Raw genomic sequence first — 12063 nt, 5'->3', positions numbered from 1 at the left:
AAGAGCTCCCAGAACCAAATTCAAACTCCAAGGAGGAGAAATTGACTTAATGACAGGTTTTATACGAACCAAAGCTTGTACAAAACAATGAATATCAGGAAGAATAGCAATCTTTCTGTGAAAAAGAACAGAAAGAGCGGAGATTTGTCCTTTCAAAGAACTTGCGGACAAACCCTTATCTAAACCATCCTGAAGAAACTGTAAAATTCTCGGTATTCTAAAAGAATGCCAAGAAAAATGATGAGAAAGACACCAAGAAATATAAGTCTTCCAGACTCTATAATATATCTCTCGAGATACAGATTTACGAGCCTGTAACATAGTATTAATCACGGAGTCAGAGAAACCTCTATGACCAAGAATCAAGCGTTCAATCTCCATACCTTTAAATTTAAGGATTTCAGATCCAGATGGAAAAAAGGACCTTGTGACAGAAGGTCTGGTCTTAACGGAAGAATCCATGGTTGGCAAGATGCCATCCGGACAAGATCCGCATACCAAAACCTGTGAGGCCATGCCGGAGCTATTAGCAGAACAAACGAGCATTCCCTCAGAATCTTGGAGATTACTCTTGGAAGAAGAACTAGAGGCGGAAAGATATAGGCAGGATGATACTTCCAAGGAAGTGATAATGCATCCACTGCCTCCGCCTGAGGATCCCGGGATCTGGACAGATACCTGGGAAGTTTCTTGTTTAGATGAGAGGCCATCAGATCTATCTCTGGGAGCCCCCACATTTGAACAATCTGAAGAAATACCTCTGGGTGAAGAGACCATTCGCCCGGATGCAACGTTTGGCGACTGAGATAATCCGCTTCCCAATTGTCTACACCTGGGATATGAACCGCAGAGATTAGACAGGAGCTGGATTCCGCCCAAACCAAAATTCGAGATACTTCTTTCATAGCCAGAGGACTGTGAGTCCCTCCTTGATGATTGATGTATGCCACAGTTGTGACATTGTCTGTCTGAAAACAAATGAACGATTCTCTCTTCAGAAGAGGCCAAAACTGAAGAGCTCTGAAAACTGCACGGAGTTCCAAGATATTGATCGGTAATCTCACCTCCTGAGATTCCCAAACTCCTTGTGCCGTCAGAGATCCCCACACAGCTCCCCAACCTGTGAGACTTGCATCTGTTGAAATTACAGTCCAGGTCGGAAGAACAAAAGAAGCCCCCTGAATTAAACGAAGGTGATCTGTCCACCACGTTAGAGAGTGCCGAACAATCGGTTTTAAAGATATTAATTGATATATCTTCGTGTAATCCCTGCACCATTGGTTCAGCATACAGAGCTGAAGAGGTCGCATGTGAAAACGAGCAAAGGGGATCGCGTCCGATGCAGCAGTCATAAGACCTAGAATTTCCATGCATAAGGCTACCGAAGGGAATGATTGAGACTGAAGGTTTCGACAGGCTGTAATCAATTTTAGACGTCTCTTGTCTGTTAAAGACAGAGTCATGGACACTGAATCTATCTGGAAACCCAGAAAGGTTACCCTTGTTTGAGGAATCAAAGAACTTTTTGGTAAATTGATCCTCCAACCATGATCTTGAAGAAACAACACAAGTCGATTCGTATGAGACTCTGCTAAATGTAAAGACTGAGCAAGTACCAAGATATCGTCCAAATAAGGAAATACCACAATACCCTGTTCTCTGATTACAGACAGAAGGGCACCGAGAATCTTTGTGAAAATTCTTGGAGCTGTAGCAAGGCCAAACGGTAGAGCCACAAATTGGTAATGCTTGTCTAGAAAAGAGAATCTCAGGAACTGATAATGATCTGGATGAATCGGAATATGCAGATATGCATCCTGTAAATCTATTGTGGACATATAATTCCCTTGCTGAACAAAAGGCAATATAGTCCTTACAGTTACCATCTTGAACGTTGGTATCCTTACATAACGATTCAATAATTTTAGATCCAGAACTGGTCTGAAGGAATTCTCCTTCTTTGGTACAATGAAGAGATTTGAATAAAACCCCATCCCCTGTTCCGGAACTGGAACTGGCATAATTACTCCAGCCAACTCTAGATCTGAAACACAATTCAGAAATGCTTGAGCTTTCACTGGATTTACTGGGACATGGGAAAGAAAAAATCTCTTTGCAGGAGGTCTCATCTTGAAACCAATTCTGTACCCTTCTGAAACAATGTTCTGAATCCAAAGATTGTGAACAGAATTGATCCAAATTTCTTTGAAAAAACGTAACCTGCCCCCTACCAGCTGAACTGGAATGAGGGCCGTACCTTCATGTGAACTTAGAAGCAGGCTTTGCCTTTCTAGCAGGCTTGGATTTATTCCAGACTGGAGATGGTTTCCAAACTGAAACTGCTCCTGAGGACGAAGGATCAGGCTTTTGTTCTTTGTTGAAACGAAAGGAACGAAAACGATTGTTAGCCCTGTTTTTACCTTTAGACTTTTTATCCTGTGGTAAAAAAGTTCCTTTCCCACCAGTAACAGTTGAAATAATAGAATCCAACTGAGAACCAAATAATTTGTTTCCCTGGAAAGTAGAGTTGATTTAGAAGCCATATCAGCATTCCAGGTCTTAAGCCATAAAGCTCTTCTGGCTAAGATAGCCAGAGACATAAACCTAACATCAACTCTAATAATATCAAAAATGGCATCACAGATGAAATTATTAGCATGCTGGAGAAGAATAATAATATCATGAGAATCACGATTTGTTACTTGTTGCGCTAGAGTTTCCAACCAAAAAGTTGAAGCTGCAGCAACATCAGCCAATGATATAGCAGGTTTAAGAAGATTACCTGAACATAGATAAGCTTTTCTTAGAAAAGATTCAATTTTTCTATCTAAAGGATCCTTAAACGAGGTACCATCTGACGTAGGAATGGTAGTACGTTTAGCAAGGGTAGAAATAGCCCCATCAACTTTAGGGATTTTGTCCCAAAATTCTAACCTGTCAGACGGAACAGGATATAATTGCTTAAAACGTTTAGAAGGAGTAAATGAATTACCCAATTTATCCCATTCCTTAGAAATTACTGCAGAAATAGCATTAGGAACAGGAAAGACTTCTGGAATAACCGCAGGAGCTTTAAAAACCTTATCCAAACGTATAGAATTAGTATCAAGAGGACTAGAATCCTCTATTTCTAAAGCAATTAGTACTTCTTCAAGTAAAGAGCGAATAAATTCCATCTTAAATAAATATGAAGATTTATCAGCATCAATCTCTGAGATAGAATCCTCTGAACCAGAAGAGTCCAAAGAATCAGAATGATGGTGTTCATTTAAAAATTCATCTGTAGAGAGAGAAGATTTAAAAGACTTTTTACGTTTACTAGAAGGAGAAATAACAGACAAAGCCTTCTTTATGGATTCAGAAACAAAATCTCTTATGTTATCAGGAACATTCTGCACTTTAGATGTTGAGGGAACTGCAACAGGCAATGGTACATCACTAAAGGAAATATTATCTGCTTTAACAAGTTTGTCATGACAATTATTACAAACAACAGCTGGAGGAATAGCTACCAAAAGTTTACAGCAGATACACTTAGCTTTGGTAGATCCAGCAGGCAGTGGTTTTCCTGTAGTATCTTCTGGCTCAGATGCAACGTGAGACATCTTGCAATATGTAAGAGAAAAAACAACATATAAAGCAAAATAGATCAAATTCCTTATAAGACAGTTTCAGGAATGGGAAAAAAATGCCAAACATCAAGCTTCTAGCAACCAGAAGCAAATGAAAAATGAGACTGAAATAATGTGGAGACAAAAGCGACGCCCATATTTTTTGGCGCCAAATAAGACGCCCACATTATTTGGCGCCTAAATGCTTTTGGCGCCAAAAATGACGCCACATCCGGAACGCCGACATTTTTGGCGCAAAATAACGTCAAAAATGACGCAACTTCCGGCGACACGTATGACGCCGGAAACGGAAAAGAATTTTTGCGCCAAAAAAGTCCGCGCCAAGAATGACGCAATAAAATGAAGCATTTTCAGCCCCCGCGAGCCTAACAGCCCACAGGGAAAAAAGTCAAATTTTTGAGGTAAGAAAAAATATGATAATTTAAAGCATAATCCCAAATATGAAACTGACTGTCTGGAAATAAGGAAAGTTGAACATTCTGAGTCAAGGCAAATAAATGTTTGAATACATATATTTAGAACTTTATAAATAAAGTGCCCAACCATAGCTTAGAGTGTCACAGAAAATAAGACTTACTTACCCCAGGACACTCATCTACATGTTTGTAGAAAGCCAAACCAGTACTGAAACGAGAATCAGTAGAGGAAATGGTAAATATAAGAGTATATCGTCGATCTGAAAAGGGAGGTAAGAGATGAATCTCTACGACCGATAACAGAGAACCTTATGAAATAGATCCCGTAGAAGGAGATCACTGCATTCAATAGGCAATACTCTCTTCACATCCCTCTGACATTCACTGCACGCTGAGAGGAAAACCGGGCTCCAACTTGCTGCGGAGCGCATATCAACGTAGAATCTAGCACAAACTTACTTCACCACCTCCCTTGGAGGCAAAGTTTGTAAAACTGATTTGTGGGTGTGGTGAGGGGTGTATTTATAGGCATTTTAAGGTTTGGGAAACTTTGCCCCTCCTGGTAGGAATGTATATCCCATACGTCACTAGCTCATGGACTCTTGTTAATTACATGAAAGAAATAAGCCTCTATGAAGTCCTCAAGTAATCTTTGGACCCTCCACGTGAAGCTGCATGAAGCTGTCTGCAATATCAACTGCGCAATTGAGGCGCAAAATTTAGGCCCCCTCCCTCTTCACTCTGGAGTTGTGGGGCCTTCACAAGCCTAAATAGATGTCTAAATATATGCCATGTGGAATAAACCCCATAAAACGTTCCAAATGTAATAAAAACTTGTAAAAAGATCAGATTTTTGTTATAAAATAATCGATTGCCCCTTAACAGTGTCCACCAGTGTTTTGAGCCCTTTTAAATAAGCCTTACGTTCTATACTAAGTCTCAGAATATGGCTTACCTTCCCCACATGGGGATTCTTGTCAGTCTTCTAGCATTATTAAGTCTTGACTAGAAAAAAATGACTGAACATACCTTACAGCAGTTAAGCCTGCAAACTGTTCCCCCCAACTGAAGTTTTCTGGTACTCCCCAGTCCTGTGTGGGAACAGCAATGGATTTTAGTTACAACATGCTAAAATCGTTTTCCTCTCAGCAGAAATCTTCATCACTTTCTGCCACAGAGTAAATAGTACAAACCGGCACTATTTTAAAAATAAACTTTTGATTGAAGAAATAAAAACTACAAATATAACACCACATTCACTTTACCCTCCTGTGGAGATGCTACTTGTTAGAGCGGCAAAGAGAATGACTGGGGGGGCGGAGCCTGAGGGGGAGCTATATGGACAGCTCTGCTGTGTGCTCTCTTTGCCACTTCCTGTAGGGAATGAGAATATCCCACAAGTAAGGATGAATCCGTGGACTGGATACACCATGTAAGAGAAATATCTCTAAAATTAGACACTTCCTTACACAAGACACAACTAAGATTTTAATCCACTCTCTCATTCTTTCCCGCCTCGATTACTGCAACTCTGTACTCTCTGGTCTCCCCACCTGCCGCCTAGCTCCTTTACAATCCATAATGAATGCCTCTGCCAGACTCATCTTCCTTACACGTCGCTCTTCATCTGCTGCTCCTCTCTACCAATCCCTTCACTGGTTTCCTCTTGCCTCTAGGATCAAACACAAAATTCTCACTCTGACATACAAAGCCCTCAACTGCACTGCTCCCCCCTATATCAGACCTCGTCTCCAGATACCCTTCCTCCCGTCCCCTTCACTCTGCTCATGACCTCCTACTCGCCTCTTCTCTGGTTACCTCATCACACTCCCATTTACAGGACTTCTCCAGACTGGCTACCATCTTGTGGAACTCTCTGCCTCGCACCACAAGACTCTCCCCTAGTTTTGAAAGCTTCAAGCGCTTCCTCAAGACTCTACTGTTCAGGGATGCATACAACCTATGCTAATCTTACTTTATACCAGTTCCACTCCTCCATTGCTATCCCCTGAACCCCCTTAGCATGTAAGCCTAAGAGTCCAGCTGTTTGTAGATCACCTTCTTAAAAGCTGACTACAACAGTGCAACTCTACCCATTTGATCCTTATAATTGTTTTGTTGTACTCCCCTTTGTTTATAGCTCTGCGAAATCTGTTGGCGCTCTACAAATAACCGATAATAATAATAAACTCTTGATTGAAGAATCGTTTCAGACACCTAACTTTACCACTTCCTTACACTAACGTAGGCAAAGAGAATGACTGAAGGTTGGATAGAAGGGAGGCGGATATTTAACAGCTTTGCTCTGGTGCTCTTTGCCGCCTCCTGCTGGGCAGGAGTGATATTCCCAATAGTAATTAGATGATCCCTGGACTCATCGTGTCATTAGAAAGAAAGTTACATTTCTTTCATGTAATTAGCAAGAGTCCATGAGCTAGTGACGTATGGGATATACATTCCTACCAGGAGGGGCAAAGTTTCCCAAACCTCCCATGGAGGTGGTGAAGTAAGTTTGTGCTAGATTCTACGTTGATTTGCGCTTCACAGCAGGCTGGAGCCCGGTTTTCCTCTCAGAGTGCAGTGAATGTCAGAGGGATGTGAAGAGAGTATTGCCTATTTGAATTCAATGGTCTCCTTCTACGGGATCTATTTCATAAGTTCTCTGTTATCGGTCGTAGAAATTCAACTCTTACCTCCCTTTTCAGATCGACGATATACTCTTATATACCATTACCTCTACTGATTCTCGTTTCAGTACTGGTTTGGCTGTCTACTATATGTAGATGAGTGTCTTAGGGTAAGTAAGTTATTTTATTATGACACTCTAAGCTATGGCTGGGCACTTTCTATGTAAAGTTCTAAATATATGTCTTTAAACTTATATTTGCCATGATTCAGGATAATCAGTATTCCTTTAAAATCCAGACTGTCAGTTTCATTATTTGGGATAATGCATTTTAATTCAATTTATTTTTCTTTACCTTGAAAATTTTCAATTGATCATTTTTCCCTGTGTGCTGTTAGGCTCGCGGGGGGCAGAAAATGTTTCTTTTTATTGCGTCATTCTTGGTGCGGACTTTTTTGGCGCAAAAATGACGTCATTTCCGGCGCCGTAGTTGACGCCGTTAGTTGTATTCTGTTAAAACGTCATTTGTATTCAGACATTTTTTGGCGCCAAAAAATGTGGGCGTCTGTTCTGGCGTCAGAGGATGTGGCGTCATACTTGGCGCCAAATATATGGGCGTTGTATTTAGCGCCAATAATGTGGGCGTCATATTTGGCGCCAAAAAATGTGGGCGTATTTTTTGTTCCACTTTTTTTCCTCACATTATTTAAACCTCACTTTTATATTGCTTCTGGTTTCTAGAAGCTTATTATTTTGCATTCTTTTCCCATTCCTGAAACTGTCATTTAAGGAATTTGATAATTTTGCTTTAAATATTGTTTTTTTCCATTACATATTGCAAGATTTCACTGTTCCTGTTTCAAAACAATCTAAGGGATTCCTGTTGACTGAGTTCAGTCCTACCAAAGCTAAGTTCATTTATTTTAAATGTTATGAATGTTTATCTTTAGCTATGGTTTGTAATAAGTTATCATGATAAACTTTTACATGCAGAATCCATTAGTATTTATGCTTTATATATTGCTATTCTTTTTACATCTTATGTACAAGAAATACTTAGAAGATTTATAAGAATATTTTTCTGATTCTATTTTAAAGGCTTTGTCTGACATTGTGCCTTCTAATAAAATGTTTACGTCTTTTTCAAACTTCTTTTTTATTATTGAAGTTTCAAATGACCAACAACATACTGATTTATCCTTCTCTGATGATGTTTTTTCTCATTCAGAATTTTCTTCATCAGATATTGACACTAACAAATCTACTTTTTTATTATTTTTTTATTAAAGTACATTTGTTCTTTGTTGAAAAGGTGTTGATTATTTTGGATATTAAGGTAACTAGTTCTTTTTCAAGACTAGCTAACACTATTTCTGCTTATTTATTCTTCTGTGTTTTCAGAGGTTTTTTTTCCAGTTCCTTATACTAGGGAATGGAATAGGCTGAGAATTTTCTTTTATTCCTTCTTCAAAGGTTTTAAACTATATTCTTTGCCGGCAGTTAAATTCATTTTGGAGGGTTCTCCAATTTATTGGGGCTATCTCTACTCCTACTAATTATGCTATTGTTTCTATAGCAAAATAGTATTTATTTTCCTTTAGATGGTTGTATCTTATTTATGGAAAATTATTTAGTTTCAGGTACTTTTCTTGGACGTGTGATTTATTTGGATGATGTTGCAATTGTTTCATTTTTTCTGTTTACTTTAAGATCAAGTATCAGATTATGATTTATTTTAGCATTGTTAAAGGGACAAAATTTACTAGACTAGGTGCTGTTGCATTTGTCTTGTTGTTTTGCATTTATTGATTATGCAAGTCCAGTGTATTGACTGGTCCTTTAACTGGATTATCATGCTAATAATTGCATTTGTGTCTTCATTTTATTGAATATTTTCGCAAATGAGGTTTAATCTATGTCTTTAGCTGTTTTAGCTAGAAGAATTTTGTGATTTCTAAAAATCCATATTTCTTTTGTTCTAAGACAGGGGTGTCCAAACTTTGCTCTCCAGAGGTTTTGGAACTACATTTCCCATGATGCTCAGCTAGATAAAATGCTGGCTGAGCATCATCGGAAATGTAGTTCCAAAACCTCTGGAGAGCAAAGTTTGGACACCCCTGTTCTAAGATAATCAATTATTTGTTTTATAATTGGATTCAATTCTTAACTGTTACTCTGGGCTTCAAGATTGAGTTCTAAGACTAAAACTTTAAGCTTATACTAGTTTGGTTGTTCTTATTAAGGAACGAATTCCTGAATTCTTTCCCAAGTAACATGTTTTTAATTGGAATTTTTTTTTTTTTTTTATTCAAACTATTCTGCCTTTTTTTGGTCAGTGATAGCATTATTTGTTTTCATTAGATACAATAAATGCATATTTTCATTTTTCTGTTTTCATTCAGATTATTTTCTGAGGATGCGGAATCTCATATGATTCACTTTGTTCTTCCAGGACATAGTTAGAGGATCTTTTTTTCAAAAGCTCTTGATTCCTCACACAAGGGTCACATTTTTTAGGTTTCCAGATAGTTTGTGTCACTGTCTTTGTCTCTATCAGACAAGGGACAATTTTATTGGGTTCCGTCTATTGGTACCTTTAGTCTCTATTATATCCTTCAATTGCTATATATGCATAGAAGTTTTAGGTCTTATGGCCACAGCATTGGATTCAATTGGATTCAATTCCCTTTGCTCATTTTCAATAGAAAGAACCTTTCCAGTCTTTTATGCTGAATTATGGTGCAGGGATTCTAGGATTTCGCATTTTAAATCTTCGAATCCTAATATTTATCTCTCTTGATTTGGTGGTTAAGATCACCATCATTTAGTTCTACAGGTCTCTTCGTTTCTTTCAACCTGGACCATGATCTCTACAGATGTGAGTCTTTTTGGTTGGGAGGCTGTCTGAGGATCTCTGTCAGCACAAGGGGTTTGGAAATCTCAGGAGGCGAGATTACCATTTGATATTTTAGAACTCTGTGCTTTCTCAGAGTTTTTCAGTTAGTTTTTTTTTGAAGAAGAGACGTTTATTGTTTTTCAGACAATATCACAACTATGGTGTATGTCAATCATCAGGGTAGGACTATCAGTCCTTAGGCTGTGACAGAAGTGTCTCGGATATTAGCTTGGGCTAAATTCGGTGTTTTTTTCCCCAGGTATAGATATTTGGGAAGCGGATTATCTCTGTTAATCAAGCTTTATATCCGGGAGAATGGTCTTTCATACCCAGATATGTTTTTCAATTTTTCAGATGTGAGCATTTCTAGAAATAGATCTGTTGGCATCTCATCTGAATAAAGAACTTCCCAGGGGCCTATTCAGGTCCGGGGATCCTCAGGCGGAAGTAGTGTATGCATTGACATTTCTTTGGAATTATCTTTTTGCCTATTTCTTTCCGCCTCTAGTTCTTCTTCCAAAGTGATTTCCAAAATTCTTATGGAGTATTTGTTTGTTATGCTGGTGGCTCCAGCATGGCCTCTCAGGTTTTGGTATGCGGATCTCATTCGGATGCCCAGTTGCCAACCTTGGACACTTCCGTTTAAACCAGACCTTCTTTCTCAAGGCCCATTTTTTCCATCAGGATCTCAAATAATTAAATTTGAAGGGATGGAGATTGAACGCTTTATTTTTAGTCATAGAGGTTTCTCTGACTCATTGATTAATGCTATGTTTCAGGCTAGTAAATCTGTCTCTAGAAAGATTTATTATTGAGTCTGGAAGACCTACTTTTCTTGGCATTCTTTTAAAATTCATAGAATTTTATTATTTTTTCAGGTTGGTTTGGATAAGGTTTTGTATTCAGTTCTTTGTTAGGACAAATCTCTACTCTTTCTGTTCTTTTTTCACAGAAAGATTGCTAATCATCCTGATATTCATTGTTTTGTACAGGCTTTGGTCCGTATCAAGCCTGTCATTAATTCAATCTCTCCTCTTTGGAGTCTCAATTTGGTGCTGAGGGCTTTATAGGCTCCTCCGTTTAAAACTATGCATTCTCTGAACATTAAATTACTTTCTTGGAAAAGTATTGTTCCTTTTGGTTATTTCTTCTGCTAGAAGAGTTTTTGAGTTATCTGCTCTTTTTTGTGAATATCCTTTTCTGATTTTTCATCAGGATAAGGCAGTGTTACTTCCTGATATTCATCATTTTGTTCAGGTTTTGATTTGTATCAAACCTGTCATTAAGCCAATTTCTCCTCTTTGGAGTCTTAATTTGGTTCTGAAGGTTTTTCAGGCTCTTCTATTTGAGCATATGCTTGCTCTGGACATTAATTACCGGTACTTTCATGGAAAGTATTGTTCTTTTTGGACATCTCTTCAGCTAGAACAGTTTTTGAATTATCTGTTCTTTCTTGTGAATCTATTTTTTCTGATTTTTTTCATCAGTATAAAGGTGGTCTTTGCTGTCCTCATTTCAATTCTTACCTAAAGTTGTAAATTCTAACAAACATTAGGGAGGAATTTTGTTTTCCTAAGACTTCTTTGGTGAGATTCTTACTTTCTTTGGATATGGTAAGAGTTTTTGAAATTCTATGTTGAAGCTATTCAGATTTCAGATAGACTTCTAGTCTATTTTTTATCTTTTCTGGTCTTAGGAAGGTCAAAAGGCTTCTGCCATTTATTTGGCATCTTGCTTAAACTTTTGATTCATCATGCTTATTTGGAGTCGGGTGGATTCCCGCCTCGAAGGATTACGGATCATTCTACTAGGTAAGTTTCTACTTCCTGGGCTTTTTAAGAATGAAGCTTCTGTTGATCAGATTTGCAAAGCAATGACTTGGTCTTCTTTGCATACTTTTACTATGTTCTACCATTTTGATGTTTTCTCTTCTTTAGAAGCAGTTTTGGTAGAATGGTACTTCAGGCAGCTGTTTCAGTTTGATTCTTCTGCTTATAATTTCATTTTTTTTCATTATAAAAATTGAAACTTTTTTGATTTGGGTAGTGGATTAATTTTTCAGCGGAATTGGCTGTCTTTATTTTATCCCTCCCTCTCTAGTGACTCTTGCGTGGAAGTTCCACATCTTGGGTATTTGCTATCCCATACGTCACTAGCTCATGGACTCTTGCTAATTACATGAAAGAAAACAATTTATGTAAGAACTTACCTTATAAATTCATTTCTTTCATATTAGCAAGAGTCCATGAGGCCCACCTTTTTTTGTGGTGGTTATGATTTTTTTGTATAAAGCACAATTATTCCAATTCCTTATTTTTTTGATGCTTTTGCTCCTTTCTTATCACCCCACTTCTTGGCTATTCGTTAAACTGAATTGTGGGTGTGGTGAGGGGTGTATTTATAGGCATTTTAAGGTTTGGGAAACTTTGCCCCTCCTGGTAGGAATGTATATCCCATACGTCACTAGCTCATGGACTCTTGCTAATATGAAAG

The sequence above is a fragment of the Bombina bombina genome, chromosome 1 (assembly GCF_027579735.1).
Source record: "Bombina bombina isolate aBomBom1 chromosome 1, aBomBom1.pri, whole genome shotgun sequence".
NCBI classification, from domain to species: domain Eukaryota; kingdom Metazoa; phylum Chordata; class Amphibia; order Anura; family Bombinatoridae; genus Bombina; species Bombina bombina.
The sequence above is the reverse complement of the archived record's forward strand: the minus strand, read 5'-3'. Positions refer to the sequence as shown.